Source organism: Micropterus salmoides, unplaced genomic scaffold, assembly GCF_014851395.1.
Source record: "Micropterus salmoides isolate LMB-PRFRI ecotype aquatic unplaced genomic scaffold, ASM1485139v1 Ms_hic_scaffold_2, whole genome shotgun sequence".
Taxonomy (NCBI): domain Eukaryota; kingdom Metazoa; phylum Chordata; class Actinopteri; order Centrarchiformes; family Centrarchidae; genus Micropterus; species Micropterus salmoides.
The window spans coordinates 45,589,893-45,606,385 of NW_024041150.1; the positions used below are offsets into that span (position 1 = coordinate 45,589,893).

General features: G+C 45.1%; 6 non-coding genes across 6 annotated transcripts; all 6 read right to left on the reverse strand.

Moving 5' to 3' along the window:
- Positions 1-129: 129 nt before the first annotated feature.
- Positions 130-202, reverse strand: trnak-cuu. The gene has a single exon. It is a non-coding gene; the product is annotated as a tRNA-Lys (tRNA).
- Positions 203-2,233: 2,031 nt separating this feature from the next.
- Positions 2,234-2,306, reverse strand: trnak-cuu. Its single transcript has one exon. It is a non-coding gene; the product is annotated as a tRNA-Lys (tRNA).
- Positions 2,307-4,503: 2,197 nt separating this feature from the next.
- trnak-cuu lies at positions 4,504-4,576 on the reverse strand. Its single transcript has one exon. It is a non-coding gene; the product is annotated as a tRNA-Lys (tRNA).
- A 2,881-nt stretch (positions 4,577-7,457) lies between these two features.
- Positions 7,458-7,529, reverse strand: trnak-cuu. Its single transcript has one exon. It is a non-coding gene; the product is annotated as a tRNA-Lys (tRNA).
- A 4,849-nt stretch (positions 7,530-12,378) lies between these two features.
- Positions 12,379-12,451, reverse strand: trnak-cuu. The gene has a single exon. It is a non-coding gene; the product is annotated as a tRNA-Lys (tRNA).
- Positions 12,452-16,420: 3,969 nt separating this feature from the next.
- trnak-cuu lies at positions 16,421-16,493 on the reverse strand. Its single transcript has one exon. It is a non-coding gene; the product is annotated as a tRNA-Lys (tRNA).

A 16,493-nucleotide genomic window follows, 5' to 3' on the forward strand; every position in this document is an offset into this window, starting at 1 on the left:
TTAACCAATCCAAGAGTGGGCAGACATTGTACCGTGAAGACTTACGTTTTCAGAGTGTTGCTCAGGGGGCTCAATCCAGCAAGTCTTTACTCCCAATCCAAGTCCCCACAGATTGAGCTAATAGGAAGACGCCCAACGTGGGACTCGAACCCACGACGCTGAGATTAAGAGTCTCATGCTCTACCGACTGAGCTAGCCGGGCCACGTCAGGCTAAGTGTAAGCCCTTCAATTCTCAAACAACCTGTAATCTCACATGATAATGTGGTTAGCTGCTAACTCTAATTTAGTAAGGAAGAAGATAGCAAAGATAGTAAATAATAAACTTTATATATGGGCCAAATTTTCCCAACTGCGAATATGAGGCTGTGCATTTAACCCATCCTTGAATGGGCTGCCACTTTAAAGCACCCAGGGAGCAGTTACGGGTCCAGGGCCTTGCTAATGCTCCCTCAATTTAGGCCTCTGGATTTAACCAATCCTAGAATGGGTAGGCATGGTACAGTGTCAAGGGAGCAGTGACGTTTTCAGAGCGTTGCTCAGGGGCTCCAACCAGAAAATCTTTACTCCTAAGCCAAGTCCCCATGGATTGAGCTAATGCTGCCCCGATAGGAATGCGCCCAACGTGGGGCTCTACCCTTAGTTCGCTACTTATCCCTTAACTTCAATTTCGTAAGGGAGAAGATAGTAAAAAGAGTAAATGATAAACTTTGAGTAACATAGAATTATAGTTTGGGCCAATTGTTATGGGTACAGGGCCTTGCTAATGCTCCCTCAATTTAGGCCTCTGGATTTAACCAATCCAAGAGTGGGCAGACATTGTACCGTGAAGAGTTACGTTTTCAGAGCGTTGCTCAGGGGGCTCAATCCAGCAAGTCTTTACTCCCAAGCCAAGTCCCCATGGATTGAGCTAATGCTGCCCCGATAGGAATGCACCCAACGTGGGGCTCTACCCTGAGTTCGCTAATTATCCCTTAACTTCAATTTCGTAAGGGAGAAAATAGTAGAAAGAGTAATTGATAAACTTTGTGTCACATAGAATTATAGTGTGGGCCAAATGCAAATTTGAGGCTGTGCATTTAACCCATCCTTGAATGGGCTGCCACTTTAAAGCACCCAGGGAGCAGTTACGGGTCCAGGGCCTTGCTAATGCTCCCTCAATTTAGGCCTCTGGATTTAACCAATCCTAGAATGGGTAGGCATGGTACAGTGTCAAGGGAGCAGTGACGTTTTCAGAGCGTTGCTCAGGGGCTCCAACCAGAAAATCTTTACTCCTAAGCCAAGTCCCCATGGATTGAGCTAATGCTGCCCCGATAGGAATGCGCCCAACGTGGGGCTCTACCCTTAGTTCGCTACTTATCCCTTAACTTCAATTTCGTAAGGGAGAAGATAGTAAAAAGAGTAAATGATAAACTTTGAGTAACATAGAATTATAGTTTGGGCCAATTGTTATGGGTACAGGGCCTTGCTAATGCTCCCTCAATTTAGGCCTCTGGATTTAACCAATCCTAGAATGGGTAGGCATGGTACAGTGTCAAGGGAGCAGTGACGTTTTCAGGGCGTTGCTCAAGGGGCTCCAACCAGAAAATCTTTACTCCTAAGCCAAGTCCCCATGGATTGAGCTAATGCTGCCCCGATAGGAATGCGCCCAACGTGGGGCTCTACCCTTAGTTCGCTACTTATCCTTTAACTTCAATTTCGTAAGGGAGAAGATAGTAAAAGAGTTAATGATAAACTTTGAGTAACATAGAATTATAGTGTGGGCCAATTGTTATGGGTACAGGGCCTTGCTAATGCTCCCTCAATTTAGGCCTCTGGATTTAACCAATCCAAGAGTAGGCAGACATTGTACCGTGAAGAGTTACGTTTTCAGAGCATGCTCAGGGGGCCAAGTCCCCATGGATTGAGCTAATGCTGCCCCGATAGGAATGCGCCCAACGTGGGGCTCTACCCTTAGTTCGCTACTTATCTCTTAACTTCAATTTCGTAAGGGAGACGATAGTAAAAGAGTAAATGATAAACTTTGAGTAACATAGAATTATAGTGTGGGCCAATTGTTATGGGTACAGGGCCTTGCTAATGCTCCCTCAATTTAGGCCTCTGGATTTAACCAATCCAAGAGTGGGCAGACATTGTACCGTGAAGAGTTACGTTTTCAGAGCGTTGCTCAGGGGGCTCAATACAGCAAGTCTTTAATCCCAAGCCAAGTCCCCACAGATTGAGCTAACAGGAAGACGCCCAACGTGGGGCTCGAACCCACGACCCTGAGATTAAGAGTCTCATGCTCTACCGACTGAGCTAGCCGGGCCACGTCAGACTAAGCGTAAGCCCTTCAATTCTCAAACAACCTGTAATCTCACATGATAATGTGGTTAGCTGCTAACTCTAATTTAGTAAGGAAGAAGATAGCAAAGATTGTAAATAATAAACTTTATATATGGGCCAAATTTTCCCAACTGCGAATTTGAGGCTGTGCATTTAACCCATCTTTGAATGGGCTGCCACTTTAAAGCACCCAGGGAGCAGTTACGGGTCCAGGGCCTTGCTAATGCTCCCTCAATTTAGGCCTCTGGATTTAACCAATCCTAGAATGGGTAGGCATTGTACAGTGTCAAGGGAGCAGTGACGTTTTCAGGGCGTTGCTCATGGGGCTCCAACCAGACAATCTTTACTCCTAAGCCAAGTCCCCATGGATTGAGCTAATGCTGCCCCGATAGGAATGCGCTCAACGTGGGGCTCGACCCTGAGTTTGCTAATTATCCCTTAACTTCAATTTCGTAAGGGAGACGATAGTAAAAAGAGTAAATGATAAACTTTGAGTAACATAGAATTATAGTGTGTAGAGAAGAAGATAGCAAAGATAGTAAATAATAAACTTTATATACCATATACAATTATAGTATTGGGCCAAATTTTCCCAACTGCGAATTTCAATGCCACTTTAAAGCACCCAGGGAGCAGTTATGGGTCCAGGGCCTTGCTAATGCTCCCTCAATTTAGACCACTGGATTTAACCAATCCTAGAATGGGTAGGCATTGTACAGTGTCAAGGGAGCAGTGACGTTTTCAGGGCCTTGCTAATGGTCCCTCAATTTAGGTCTCTGGATTTAACCAATCCAAGAGTAGGCAGACATTGTACCGTGAAGAGCTACGTTTTCAGAGCATTGCTCAGGGGGCCAAGTCCCCATGGATTGAGCTAATGCTGCCCCGATAGGAATGCGCCCAACGTGGGGCTCTACCCTTAGTTCGCTACTTATCTCTTAACTTCAATTTCGTAAGGGAGACGATAGTAAAAAGAGTAAATGATAAACTTTGAGTAACATAGAATTATAGTGTGGGCCAATTGTTATGGGTACAGGGCCTTGCTAATGCTCCCTCAATTTAGGCCTCTGGATTTAACCAATCCAAGAGTAGGCAGACATTGTACCGTGAAGACTTACGTTTTCTGCTAACTCTAATTTAGTAAGGAAGAAGATAGCAAAGATAGTCAATAATAAACTTTATATATGACATACAATTATAGTATTGGGCCAAATTTTCCCAACTGCGAATTTGAGGCTGTGCATTTAACCCATCTTTGAATGGGCTGCCACTTTAAAGCACCCAGGGAGCAGTTACGGGTCCAGGGCCTTGCTAATGCTCCCTCAATTTAGGCCTCTGGATTTAACCAATCCTAGAATGGGTAGGCATTGTACAGTGTCAAGGGAGCAGTGACGTTTTCAGGGCGTTGCTCATGGGGCTCCAACCAGAAAATCTTTACTCCTAAGCCAAGTCCCCATGGACTGAGCTAATGCTGCCCCGATAGGAATGCGCCCAACGTGGGGCTCGACCCTGAGTTTGCTAATTATCCCTTAACTTCAATTTCGTAAGGGAGACGATAGTAAAAAGAGTAAATGATAAACTTTGAGTAACATAGAATTATAGTGTGGGCCAAATGCAAATTTGAGGCTGTGCATTTAACCCATCCTTGAATGGGCTGCCACTTTAAAGGACCCAGGGAGAAGTTACGGGTCCAGGGCCTTGCTAATGCTCCCTCAATTTAGACCTCTGGATTTAACCAATCCTAGAATGGGTAGGCATTGTACAGTGTCAAGGGAGCAGTGACGTTTTCAGGGCGTTGCTCATGGGGCTCCAACCAGAAAATCTTAACTCCTAAGCCAAGTCCCCATGGATTGAGCTAATGCTGCCCCGATAGGAATGCGCCCAACGTGGGGCTTTACCCTTAGTTCGCTACTTATCCCTTAACTTCAATTTCGTAAGGGAGAAGATAGTAAAAAGAGTAAATGATAAACTTTGAGTAACATAGAATTATAGTGTGGGCCAATTGTTATGGGTACAGGGCCTTGCTAATGCTCCCTCAATTTAGGCCTCTGGATTTAACCAATCCAAGAGTGGGCAGACATTGTACCGTGAAGACTTACGTTTTCAGAGTGGTGCTCAGGGGGCTCAATCCAGCAAGTCGTTACTCCCAATCCAAGTCCCCACAGATTGAGCTAATAGGAAGACGCCCAACGTGGGGCTCGAACCCACGACCCTGAGATTAAGAGTCTCATGCTCTACAGACTGAGCTAGCCGGGCCACATCAGTCTAAGTGTAAGCCCTTCAATTCTCAAACAACCTGTAATCTCACATGATAATGTGGTTAGCTGCTAACTCTAATTTAGTAAGGAAGAAGATAGCAAAGATAGTAAATAATTAACTTTATATACCACATACAATTATAGTATTGGGCCAAATTTTCCCAACTGCGAATTTGAGGCTGTGCATTTAACCCATCTTTGAATGGGCTGCCACTTTAAATCACCCAGGGAGCAGTTACGGGTCCAGGGCCTTGCTAATGCTCCCTCAATTTAGGCCTCTGGATTTAACCAATCCTAGAATGGGTAGGCATGGTACAGTGTCAAGGGAGCAGTGACGTTTTCAGGGCGTTGCTCAAGGGGCTCCAACCAGAAAATCTTTACTCCTAAGCCAAGTCCCCATGGATTGAGCTAATGCTGCCCCGATAGGAATGCGCCCAACGTGGGGCTCTACCCTTAGTTCGCTACTTATCCTTTAACTTCAATTTCGTAAGGGAGAAGATAGTAAAAAGAGTAAATGATAAACTTTGAGTAACATAGAATTATAGTGTGGGCCAATTGTTATGGGTACAGGACCTTGCTAATGCTCCCTCAATTTAGGCCTCTGGATTTAACCAATCCAAGAGTAGGCAGACATTGTACCGTGAAGAGTTACGTTTTCAGAGCATTGCTCAGGGGGCCAAGTCCCCATGGATTGAGCTAATGCTGCCCCGATAGGAATGTGCCCAACGTGGGGCTCTACCCTTAGTTCGCTACTTATCTCTTAACTTCAATTTCGTAAGGGAGACGATAGTAAAAAGAGTAAATGATAAACTTTGAGTAACATAGAATTATAGTGTGGGCCAATTGTTATAGGTACAGGGCCTTGCTAATGCTCCCTCAATTTAGGCCTCTGGATTTAACCAATCCAAGAGTGGGCAGACATTGTACCGTGAAGAGTTACGTTTTCAGAGCGTTGCTCAGGGGGCTCAATCCAGCAAGTCTTTACTCCCAAGCCAAGTCCCCATGGATTGAGCTAATGCTGCCCCGATAGGAATGCACCCAACGTGGGGCTCTACCCTGAGTTCGCTAATTATCCCTTAACTTCAATTTCGTAAGGGAGAAAATAGTAGAAAGAGTAATTGATAAACTTTGTGTCACATAGAATTATAGTGTGGGCCAAATGCAAATTTGAGGCTGTGCATTTAACCCATCCTTGAATGGGCTGCCACTTTAAAGCACCCAGGGAGCAGTTACGGGTCCAGGGCCTTGCTAATGCTCCCTCAATTTAGGCCTCTGGATTTAACCAATCCTAGAATGGGTAGGCATGGTACAGTGTCAAGGGAGCAGTGACGTTTTCAGAGCGTTGCTCAGGGGGCTCCAACCAAAATCTTTACTCCTAAGCCAAGTCCCCATGGATTGAGCTAATGCTGCCCCGATAGGAATGCGCCCAACGTGGGGCTCTACCCTTAGTTCGCTACTTATCCCTTAACTTCAATTTCGTAAGGGAGAAGATAGTAAAAAGAGTAAATGATAAACTTTGAGTAACATAGAATTATAGTTTGGGCCAATTGTTATGGGTACAGGGCCTTGCTAATGCTCCCTCAATTTAGGCCTCTGGATTTAACCAATCCAAGAGTAGGCAGACATTGTACCGTGAAGAGTTACGTTTTCAGAGCATTGCTCAGGGGCCAAGTCCCCATGGATTGAGCTAATGCTGCCCCGATAGGAATGCGCCCAATGTGGGGCTCTACCCTTAGTTCGCTACTTATCTCTTAACTTCAATTTCGTAAGGGAGACGATAGTAAAAGAGTAAATGATAAACTTTGAGTAACATAGAATTATAGTGTGGGCCAATTGTTATGGGTACAGGGCCTTGCTAATGCTCCCTCAATTTAGGCCTCTGGATTTAACCAATCCAATAGTGGGCAGACATTGTACCGTGAAGAGTTACGTTTTCAGAGCGTTGCTCAGGGGGCTCAATCCAGCAAGTCTTTACTCCCAAGCCAAGTCCCCATGGATTGAGCTAATGCTGCCCCGATAGGAATGCACCCAACGTGGGGCTCTACCCTGAGTTCGCTAATTATCCCTTAACATCAATTTCGTAAGGGAGAAAATAGTAAAAAGAGTAATTGATAAACTTTGTGTCACATAGAATTATAGTGTGGGCCAAATGCAAATTTGAGGCTGTGCATTAAACCCATCTTTGAATGGGCTGCCACTTTAAAGCACCCAGGGAGCAGTTACGGGTCCAGGGCCTTGCTAATGCTCCCTCAATTTAGGCCTCTGGATTTAACCAATCCTTGAATGGGTAGGCATTGTACAGTGTCAAGGGAGCAGTGACGTTTTCAGGGCGTTGCTCATGGGGCTCCAACCAGAAAATCTTTACTCCTAAGCCAAGTCCCCATGGATTGAGCTAATGCTGCCCCGATAGGAATGCGCCCAACGTGGGGCCCTGAGTTTGCTAATTATCCCTTAACTTCAATTTCGTAAGGGAGAAGATAGTAAAAAGAGTAAATGATAAACTTTGAGTCACATAGAATTATAGTGTGGGCCAAATGCAAATTTGAGGCTGTGCATTTAACCCATCCTTGAATGGGCTGCCACTTTAAAGCACCCAGGGAGCAGTTACGGGTCCAGGGCCTTGCTAATGCTCCCTCAATTTAGACCACTGGATTTAACCAATCCTAGAATGGGTAGGCATTGTACAGTGTCAAGGGAGCAGTGACGTTTTCAGGGCCTTGCTAATGGTCCCTCAATTTAGGCCTCTGGATTTAACCAATCCAAGAGTGGGCAGACATTGTACCGTGAAGACTTAAGTTTTCAGAGTGTTGCTCAGGGGGCTCAATCCAGCAAGTCTTTACTCCCAATCCAAGTCCCCACAGATTGAGCTAATAGGAAGACGCCCAACGTGGGACTCGAACCACGACCCTGAGATTAAGAGTCTCATGCTCTACCGACTGAGCTAGCCGGGCCACGTCAGGCTAAGTGTAAGCCCTTCAATTCTCAAACAACCTGTAATCTCACATGATAATGTGGTTAGCTGCTAACTCTAATTTAGTAAGGAAGAAGATAGCAAAGATAGTAAATAATAAACTTTATATATGGGCCAAATTTTCCCAACTGCGAATATGAGGCTGTGCATTTAACCCATCTTTGAATGGGCTGCCACTTTAAAACACCAGGGAGCAGTTACGGGTCCAGGGCCTTGCTAATGCTCCCTCAATTTAGGCCTCTGGATTTAACCAATCCTAGAATGGGTAGGCATTGTACAGTGTCAAGGGAGCAGTGACGTTTTCAGGGCGTTGCTCATGGGGTTCCAACCAGAAAATCTTTACTCCTAAGCCAAGTCCCCATGGATTGAGCTAATGCTGCCCCGATAGGAATGCGCCCAACGTGGGGATCGACCCTGAGTTTGATAATTATCCCTTAACTTCAATTTTGTAAGGGAGACAATAGTAAAAGAGTAAATGATAAACTTTGAGTAACATAGAATTATAGTGTGGGCCAAATGCAAATTTGAGGCTGTGCATTTAACCCATCTTTGAATGGGCTGCCACTTTAAAGCACCCAGGGAGCAGTTACGGGTCCAGGGCCTTGCTAATGCTCCCTCAATTTAGGCCTCTGGATTTAACCAATCCTAGAATGGGTAGGCATTGTACAGTGTCAAGGGAGCAGTGACGTTTTCAGGGCGTTGCTCAAGGGGCTCCAACCAGAAAATCTTTACTCCTAAGCCAAGTCCCCATGGATTGAGCTAATGCTGCCCCGATGGGAATGCGCCCAACGTGGGGCTCTACCCTTAGTTCGCTACTTATCCTTTAACTTCAATTTCGTAAGGGAGAAGATAGTAAAAGAGTAAATGATAAACTTTGAGTAACATAGAATTATAGTGTGGGCCAATTGTTATGGGTACAGGGCCTTGCTAATGCTCCCTCAATTTAGGCCTCTGGATTTAACCAATCCAAGAGTAGGCAGACATTGTACCGTGAAGAGTTACGTTTTCAGAGCATTGCTCAGGGGGCCAAGTCCCCATGGATTGAGCTAATGCTGCCCCGATAGGAATGCGCCCAACGTGGGCTCTACCCTTAGTTCGCTACTTATCTCTTAACTTCAATTTCGTAAGGGAGACGATAGTAAAAAGAGTAAATGATAAACTTGAGTAACATAGAATTATAGTGTGGGCCAATTGTTATGGGTACAGGGCCTTGCTAATGCTCCCTCAATTTAGGCCTCTAGATTTAACCAATCCAAGAGTGGGCAGACATTGTACCGTGAAGACTTACGTTTTCTGCTAACTCTAATTTAGTAAGGAAGAAGATAGCAAAGATAGTAAATAATAAACTTTATATATGACATACAATTATAGTATTGGGCCAAATTTTCCCAACTGCGAATTTGAGGCTGTGCATTTAACCCATCTTTGAATGGGCTGCCACTTTAAAGCACCCAGGGAGCAGTTACGGGTCCAGGGCCTTGCTAATGCTCCCTCAATTTAGGCCTCTGGATTTAACCAATCCTAGAATGGGTAGGCATGGTACAGTGTCAAGGGAGCAGTGACGTTTTCAGGGCGTTGCTCAAGGGGCTCCAACCAGAAAATCTTTACTCCTAAGCCAAGTCCCCATGGATTGAGCTAATGCTGCCCCGATAGGAATGCGCCCAACGTGGGGCTCTACCCTTAGTTCGCTACTTATCCTTTAACTTCAATTTCGTAAGGGAGAAGATAGTAAAAAGAGTAAATGATAAACTTTGAGTAACATAGAATTATAGTGTGGGCCAATTGTTATGGGTACAGGGCCTTGCTAATGCTCCCTCAATTTAGGCCTCTGGATTTAACCAATCCAAGAGTAGGCAGACATTGTACCGTGAAGAGTTACGTTTTCAGAGCATTGCTCAGGGGGCCAAGTCCCATGGATTGAGCTAATGCTGCCCCGATAGGAATGCGCCCAACGTGGGGCTCTACCCTTAGTTCGCTACTTATCTCTTAACTTCAATTTCGTAAGGGAGACGATAGTAAAAAGAGTAAATGATAAACTTTGAGTAACATAGAATTATAGTGTGGGCCAATTGTTATGGGTACAGGGCCTTGCTAATGCTCCCTCAATTTAGGCCTCTAGATTTAACCAATCCAAGAGTGGGCAGACATTGTACCGTGAAGACTTACGTTTTCTGCTAACTCTAATTTAGTAAGGAAGAAGATAGCAAAGATAGTAAATAATAAACTTTATATATGACATACAATTATAGTATTGGGCCAAATTTTCCCAACTGCGAATTTGAGGCTGTGCATTTAACCCATCTTTGAATGGGCTGCCACTTTAAAGCACCCAGGGAGCAGTTACGGGTCCAGGGCCTTGCTAATGCTCCCTCAATTTAGGCCTCTGGATTTAACCAATCCTAGAATGGGTAGGCATGGTACAGTGTCAAGGGAGCAGTGACGTTTTCAGGGCGTTGCTCAAGGGGCTCCAACCAGAAAATCTTTACTCCTAAGCCAAGTCCCCATGGATTGAGCTAATGCTGCCCGATAGGAATGCGCCCAACGTGGGGCTCTACCCTTAGTTCGCTACTTATCCTTTAACTTCAATTTCGTAAGGGAGAAGATAGTAAAAAGAGTAAATGATAAACTTTGAGTAACATAGAATTATAGTGTGGGCCAATTGTTATGGGTACAGGGCCTTGCTAATGCTCCCTCAATTTAGGCCTCTGGATTTAACCAATCCAAGAGTAGGCAGACATTGTACCGTGAAGAGTTACGTTTTCAGAGCATTGCTCAGGGGGCCAAGTCCCCATGGATTGAGCTAATGCTGCCCCGATAGGAATGCGCCCAACGTGGGGCTCTACCCTTAGTTCGCTACTTATCTCTTAACTTCAATTTCGTAAGGGAGACGATAGTAAAAAGAGTAAATGATAAACTTTGAGTAACATAGAATTATAGTGTGGGCCAATTGTTATGGGTACAGGGCCTTGCTAATGCTCCCTCAATTTAGGCCTCTGGATTTAACCAATCCAAGAGTGGGCAGACATTGTACCGTGAAGAGTTACGTTTTCAGAGCGTTGCTCAGGGGGCTCAATCCAGCAAGTCTTTACTCCCAAGCCAAGTCCCCATGGATTGAGCTAATGCTGCCCCGATAGGAATGCACCCAACGTGGGGCTCTACCCTGAGTTTGCTAATTATCCCTTAACGTCAATTTCGTAAGGGAGAAAATAGTAAAAAGAGTAATTGATAAACTTTGTGTCACATAGAATTATAGTGTGGGCCAAATGCAAATTTGAGGCTGTGCATTAAACCCATCTTTGAATGGGCTGCCACTTTAAAGCACCCAGGGAGCAGTTACGGGTCCAGGGCCTTGCTAATGCTCCCTCAATTTAGGCCTCTGGATTTAACCAATCCTTGAATGGGTAGGCATTGTACAGTGTCAAGGGAGCAGTGACGTTTTCAGAGCGTTGCTCATGGGGCTCCAACCAGAAAATCTTTACTCCTAAGCCAAGTCCCCATGGATTGAGCTAATGCTGCCCCGATAGGAATGCGCCCAACGTGGGGCCCTGAGTTTGCTAATTATCCCTTAACTTCAATTTCGTAAGGGAGAAGATAGTAAAAAGAGTAAATGATAAACTTTGAGTGACATAGAATTATAGTGTGGGCCAAATGCAAATTTGAGGCTGTGCATTTAACCCATCCTTGAATGGGCTGCCACTTTAAAGCACCCAGGGAGCAGTTACGGGTCCAGGGCCTTGCTAATGCTCCCTCAATTTAGGCATTGTACAGTGTCAAGGGAGCAGTGACGTTTTCAGGGCGTTGCTCAAGGGGCTCCAACCAAAAAATCTTTACTCCTAAGCCAAGTCCCCATGGATTGAGCTAATGCTGCCCCGATAGGAATGCGCCCAACGTGGGGCTCTACCCTTAGTTCGCTACTTATCCTTTAACTTCAATTTCGTAAGGGAGAAGATAGTAAAAAGAGTAAATGATAAACTTTGAGTAACATAGAATTATAGTGTGGGCCAAATGCAAATTTGAGGCTGTGCATTTAACCCATCCTTGAATGGGCTGCCACTTAAAGCACCCAGGGAGCAGTTACGGGTCCAGGGCCTTGCTAATGCTCCCTCAATTTAGGCATTGTACAGTGTCAAGGGAGCAGTGACGTTTTCAGGGCGTTGCTCAAGGGGCTCCAACCAAAAATCTTTACTCCTAAGCCAAGTCCCCATGGATTGAGCTAATGCTGCCCCGATAGGAATGCGCCCAACGTGGGGCTCTACCCTTAGTTCGCTACTTATCCTTTAACTTCAATTTCGTAAGGGAGAAGATAGTAAAAAGAGTAAATGATAAACTTTGAGTAACATAGAATTATAGTGTGGGCCAATTGTTATGGGTACAGGGCCTTGCTAATGCTCCCTCAATTTAGGCCTCTGGATTTAACCAATCCAAGAGTAGGCAGACATTGTACCGTGAAGAGTTACGTTTTCAGAGCATTGCTCAGGGGGCCAAGTCCCCATGGATTGAGCTAATGCTGCCCCGATAGGAATGCGCCCAACGTGGGGCTCTACCCTTAGTTCGCTACTTATCTCTTAACTTCAATTTCGTAAGGGAGACGATAGTAAAAAGAGTAAATGATAAACTTTGAGTAACATAGAATTATAGTGTGGGCCAATTGTTATAGGTACAGGGCCTTGCTAATGGTCCCTCAATTTAGGCCTCTGGATTTAACCAATCCAAGAGTGGGCAGACATTGTACCGTGAAGACTTACGTTTTCAGAGTGTTGCTCAGGGGGCTCAATCCAGCAAGTCTTTACTCCCAATCCAAGTCCCCACAGATTGAGCTAATAGGAAGACGCCCAACGTGGGACTCGAACCCACGACCCTGAGATTAAGAGTCTCATGCTCTACCGACTGAGCTAGCCGGGCCACGTCAGGCTAAGTGTAAGCCCTTCAATTCTCAAACAACCTGTAATCTCACATGATAATGTGGTTAGCTGCTAACTCTAATTTAGTAAGGAAGAAGATAGCAAAGATAGTAAATAATAAACTTTATATATGGGCCAAATTTTCCCAACTGCGAATATGAGGCTGTGCATTTAACCCATCTTTGAATGGGCTGCCACTTTAAAACACCCAGGGAGCAGTTACGGGTCCAGGGCCTTGCTAATGCTCCCTCAATTTAGGCCTCTGGATTTAACCAATCCTAGAATGGGTAGGCATTGTACAGTGTCAAGGGAGCAGTGACGTTTTCAGGGCGTTGCTCATGGGGTTCCAACCAGAAAATCTTTACTCCTAAGCCAAGTCCCCATGGATTGAGCTAATGCTGCCCCGATAGGAATGCGCCCAACGTGGGGATCGACCCTGAGTTTGATAATTATCCCTTAACTTCAATTTTGTAAGGGAGACGATAGTAAAAAGAGTAAATGATAAACTTTGAGTAACATAGAATTATAGTGTGGGCCAAATGCAAATTTGAGGCTGTGCATTAAACCCATCTTTGAATGGGCTGCCACTTTAAAGCACCCAGGGAGCAGTTACGGGTCCAGGGCCTTGCTAATGCTCCCTCAATTTAGGCCTCTGGATTTAACCAATCCTAGAATGGGTAGGCATTGTACAGTGTCAAGGGAGCAGTGACGTTTTCAGGGCATTGCTCAAGGGGCTCCAACCAGAAAATCTTTACTCCTAAGCCAAGTCCCCATGGATTGAGCTAATGCTGCCCCGATGGGAATGCGCCCAACGTGGGGCTCTACCCTTAGTTCGCTACTTATCCTTTAACTTCAATTTCGTAAGGGAGAAGATAGTAAAAAGAGTAAATGATAAACTTTGAGTAACATAGAATTATAGTGTGGGCCAATTGTTATGGGTACAGGGCCTTGCTAATGCTCCCTCAATTTAGGCCTCTGGATTTAACCAATCCAAGAGTAGGCAGACATTGTACCGTGAAGAGTTACGTTTTCAGAGCATTGCTCAGGGGGCCAAGTCCCCATGGATTGAGCTAATGCTGCCCCGATAGGAATGCGCCCAACGTGGGGCTCTACCCTTAGTTCGCTACTTATCTCTTAACTTCAATTTCGTAAGGGAGACGATAGTAAAAAGAGTAAATGATAAACTTGAGTAACATAGAATTATAGTGTGGGCCAATTGTTATGGGTACAGGGCCTTGCTAATGCTCCCTCAATTTAGGCCTCTGGATTTAACCAATCCAAGAGTGGGCAGACATTGTACCGTGAAGACTTACGTTTTCTGCTAACTCTAATTTAGTAAGGAAGAAGATAGCAAAGATAGTAAATAATAAACTTTATATATGACATACAATTATAGTATTGGGCCAAATTTTCCCAACTGCGAATTTGAGGCTGTGCATTTAACCATCTTTGAATGGGCTGCCACTTTAAAGCACCCAGGGAGCAGTTACGGGTCCAGGGCCTTGCTAATGCTCCCTCAATTTAGGCCTCTGGATTTAACCAATCCTAGAATGGGTAGGCATGGTACAGTGTCAAGGGAGCAGTGACGTTTTCAGGGCGTTGCTCAAGGGGCTCCAACCAGAAAATCTTTACTCCTAAGCCAAGTCCCCATGGATTGAGCTAATGCTGCCCCGATAGGAATGCGCCCAACGTGGGGCTCTACCCTTAGTTCGCTACTTATCCTTTAACTTCAATTTCGTAAGGGAGAAGATAGTAAAAAGAGTAAATGATAAACTTTGAGTAACATAGAATTATAGTGTGGGCCAATTGTTATGGGTACAGGACCTTGCTAATGCTCCCTCAATTTAGGCCTCTGGATTTAACCAATCCAAGAGTAGGCAGACATTGTACCGTGAAGAGTTACGTTTTCAGAGCATTGCTCAGGGGGCCAAGTCCCCATGGATTGAGCTAATGCTGCCCCGATAGGAATGTGCCCAACGTGGGGCTCTACCCTTAGTTCGCTACTTATCTCTTAACTTCAATTTCGTAAGGGAGACGATAGTAAAAAGAGTAAATGATAAACTTTGAGTAACATAGAATTATAGTGTGGGCCAATTGTTATAGGTACAGGGCCTTGCTAATGCTCCCTCAATTTAGGCCTCTGGATTTAACCAATCCAAGAGTGGGCAGACATTGTACCGTGAAGAGTTACGTTTTCAGAGCGTTGCTCAGGGGGCTCAATCCAGCAAGTCTTTACTCCCAAGCCAAGTCCCCATGGATTGAGCTAATGCTGCCCCGATAGGAATGCACCCAACGTGGGGCTCTACCCTGAGTTCGCTAATTATCCCTTAACTTCAATTTCGTAAGGGAGAAAATAGTAGAAAGAGTAATTGATAAACTTTGTGTCACATAGAATTATAGTGTGGGCCAAATGCAAATTTGAGGCTGTGCATTTAACCTATCCTTGAATGGGCTGCCACTTTAAAGCACCCAGGGAGCAGTTACGGGTCCAGGGCCTTGCTAATGCTCCCTCAATTTAGGCCTCTGGATTTAACCAATCCTAGAATGGGTAGGCATGGTACAGTGTCAAGGGAGCAGTGACGTTTTCAGAGCGTTGCTCAGGGGGCTCCAACCAGAAAATCTTAACTCCTAAGCCAAGTCGCCATGGATTGAGCTAATGCTGCCCCGATAGGAATGCGCCCAACGTGGGGCTCTACCCTTAGTTCGCTACTTATCCCTTAACTTCAATTTCGTAAGGGAGAAGATAGTAAAAAGAGTAAATGATAAACTTTGAGTAACATAGAATTATAGTGTGGGCCAATTGTTATGGGTACAGGGCCTTGCTAATGCTCCCTCAATTTAGGCCTCTGGATTTAACCAATCCAAGAGTAGGCAGACATTGTACCGTGAAGAGTTACGTTTTCAGAGCATTGCTCAGGGGGCCAAGTCCCCATGGATTGAGCTAATGCTGCCCCGATAGGAATGCGCCCAATGTGGGGCTCTACCCTTAGTTCGCTACTTATCTCTTAACTTCAATTTCGTAAGGGAGACGATAGTAAAAAGAGTAAATGATAAACTTTGAGTAACATAGAATTATAGTGTGGGCCAATTGTTATGGGTACAGGGCCTTGCTAATGCTCCCTCAATTTAGGCCTCTGGATTTAACCAATCCAATAGTGGGCAGACATTGTACCGTGAAGAGTTACGTTTTCAGAGCGTTGCTCAGGGGGCTCCAACCAGAAAATCTTTACTCCTAAGCCAAGTCCCCATGGATTGAGCTAATGCTGCCCCGATAGGAATGCGCCCAACGTGGGGCCCTGAGTTTGCTAATTATCCCTTAACTTCAATTTCGTAAGGGAGAAGATAGTAAAAAGAGTAAATGATAAACTTTGAGTCACATAGAATTATAGTGTGGGCCAAATGCAAATTTGAGGCTGTGCATTTAACCCATCCTTGAATGGGCTGCCACTTTAAAGCACCCAGGGAGCAGTTACGGGTCCAGGGCCTTGCTAATGCTCCCTCAATTTAGGCCTCTGGATTTAACCAATCCTAGAATGGGTAGGCATGGTACAGTGTCAAGGGAGCAGTGACGTTTTCAGGGCGTTGCTCAAGGGGCTCCAACCAGAAAATCTTTACTCCTAAGCCAAGTCCCCATGGATTGAGCTAATGCTGCCCCGATAGGAATGCGCCCAATGTGGGGCTCTACCCTTAGTTCGCTACTTATCTCTTAACTTCAATTTCGTAAGGGAGACGATAGTAAAAAGAGTAAATGATAAACTTTGAGTAACATAGAATTATAGTGTGGGCCAATTGTTATAGGTACAGGGCCTTGCTAATGGTCCCTCAATTTAGGCCTCTGGATTTAACCAATCCAAGAGTGGGCAGACATTGTACCGTGAAGACTTACGTTTTCAGAGTGTTGCTCAGGGGGCTCAATCCAGCAAGTCTTTACTCCCAATCCAAGTCCCCACAGATTGAGCTAATAGGAAGACGCCCAACGTGGGACTCGAACCCACGACCCTGAGATTAAGAGTCTCATGCTCTACCGACTGAGCTAGCCGGGC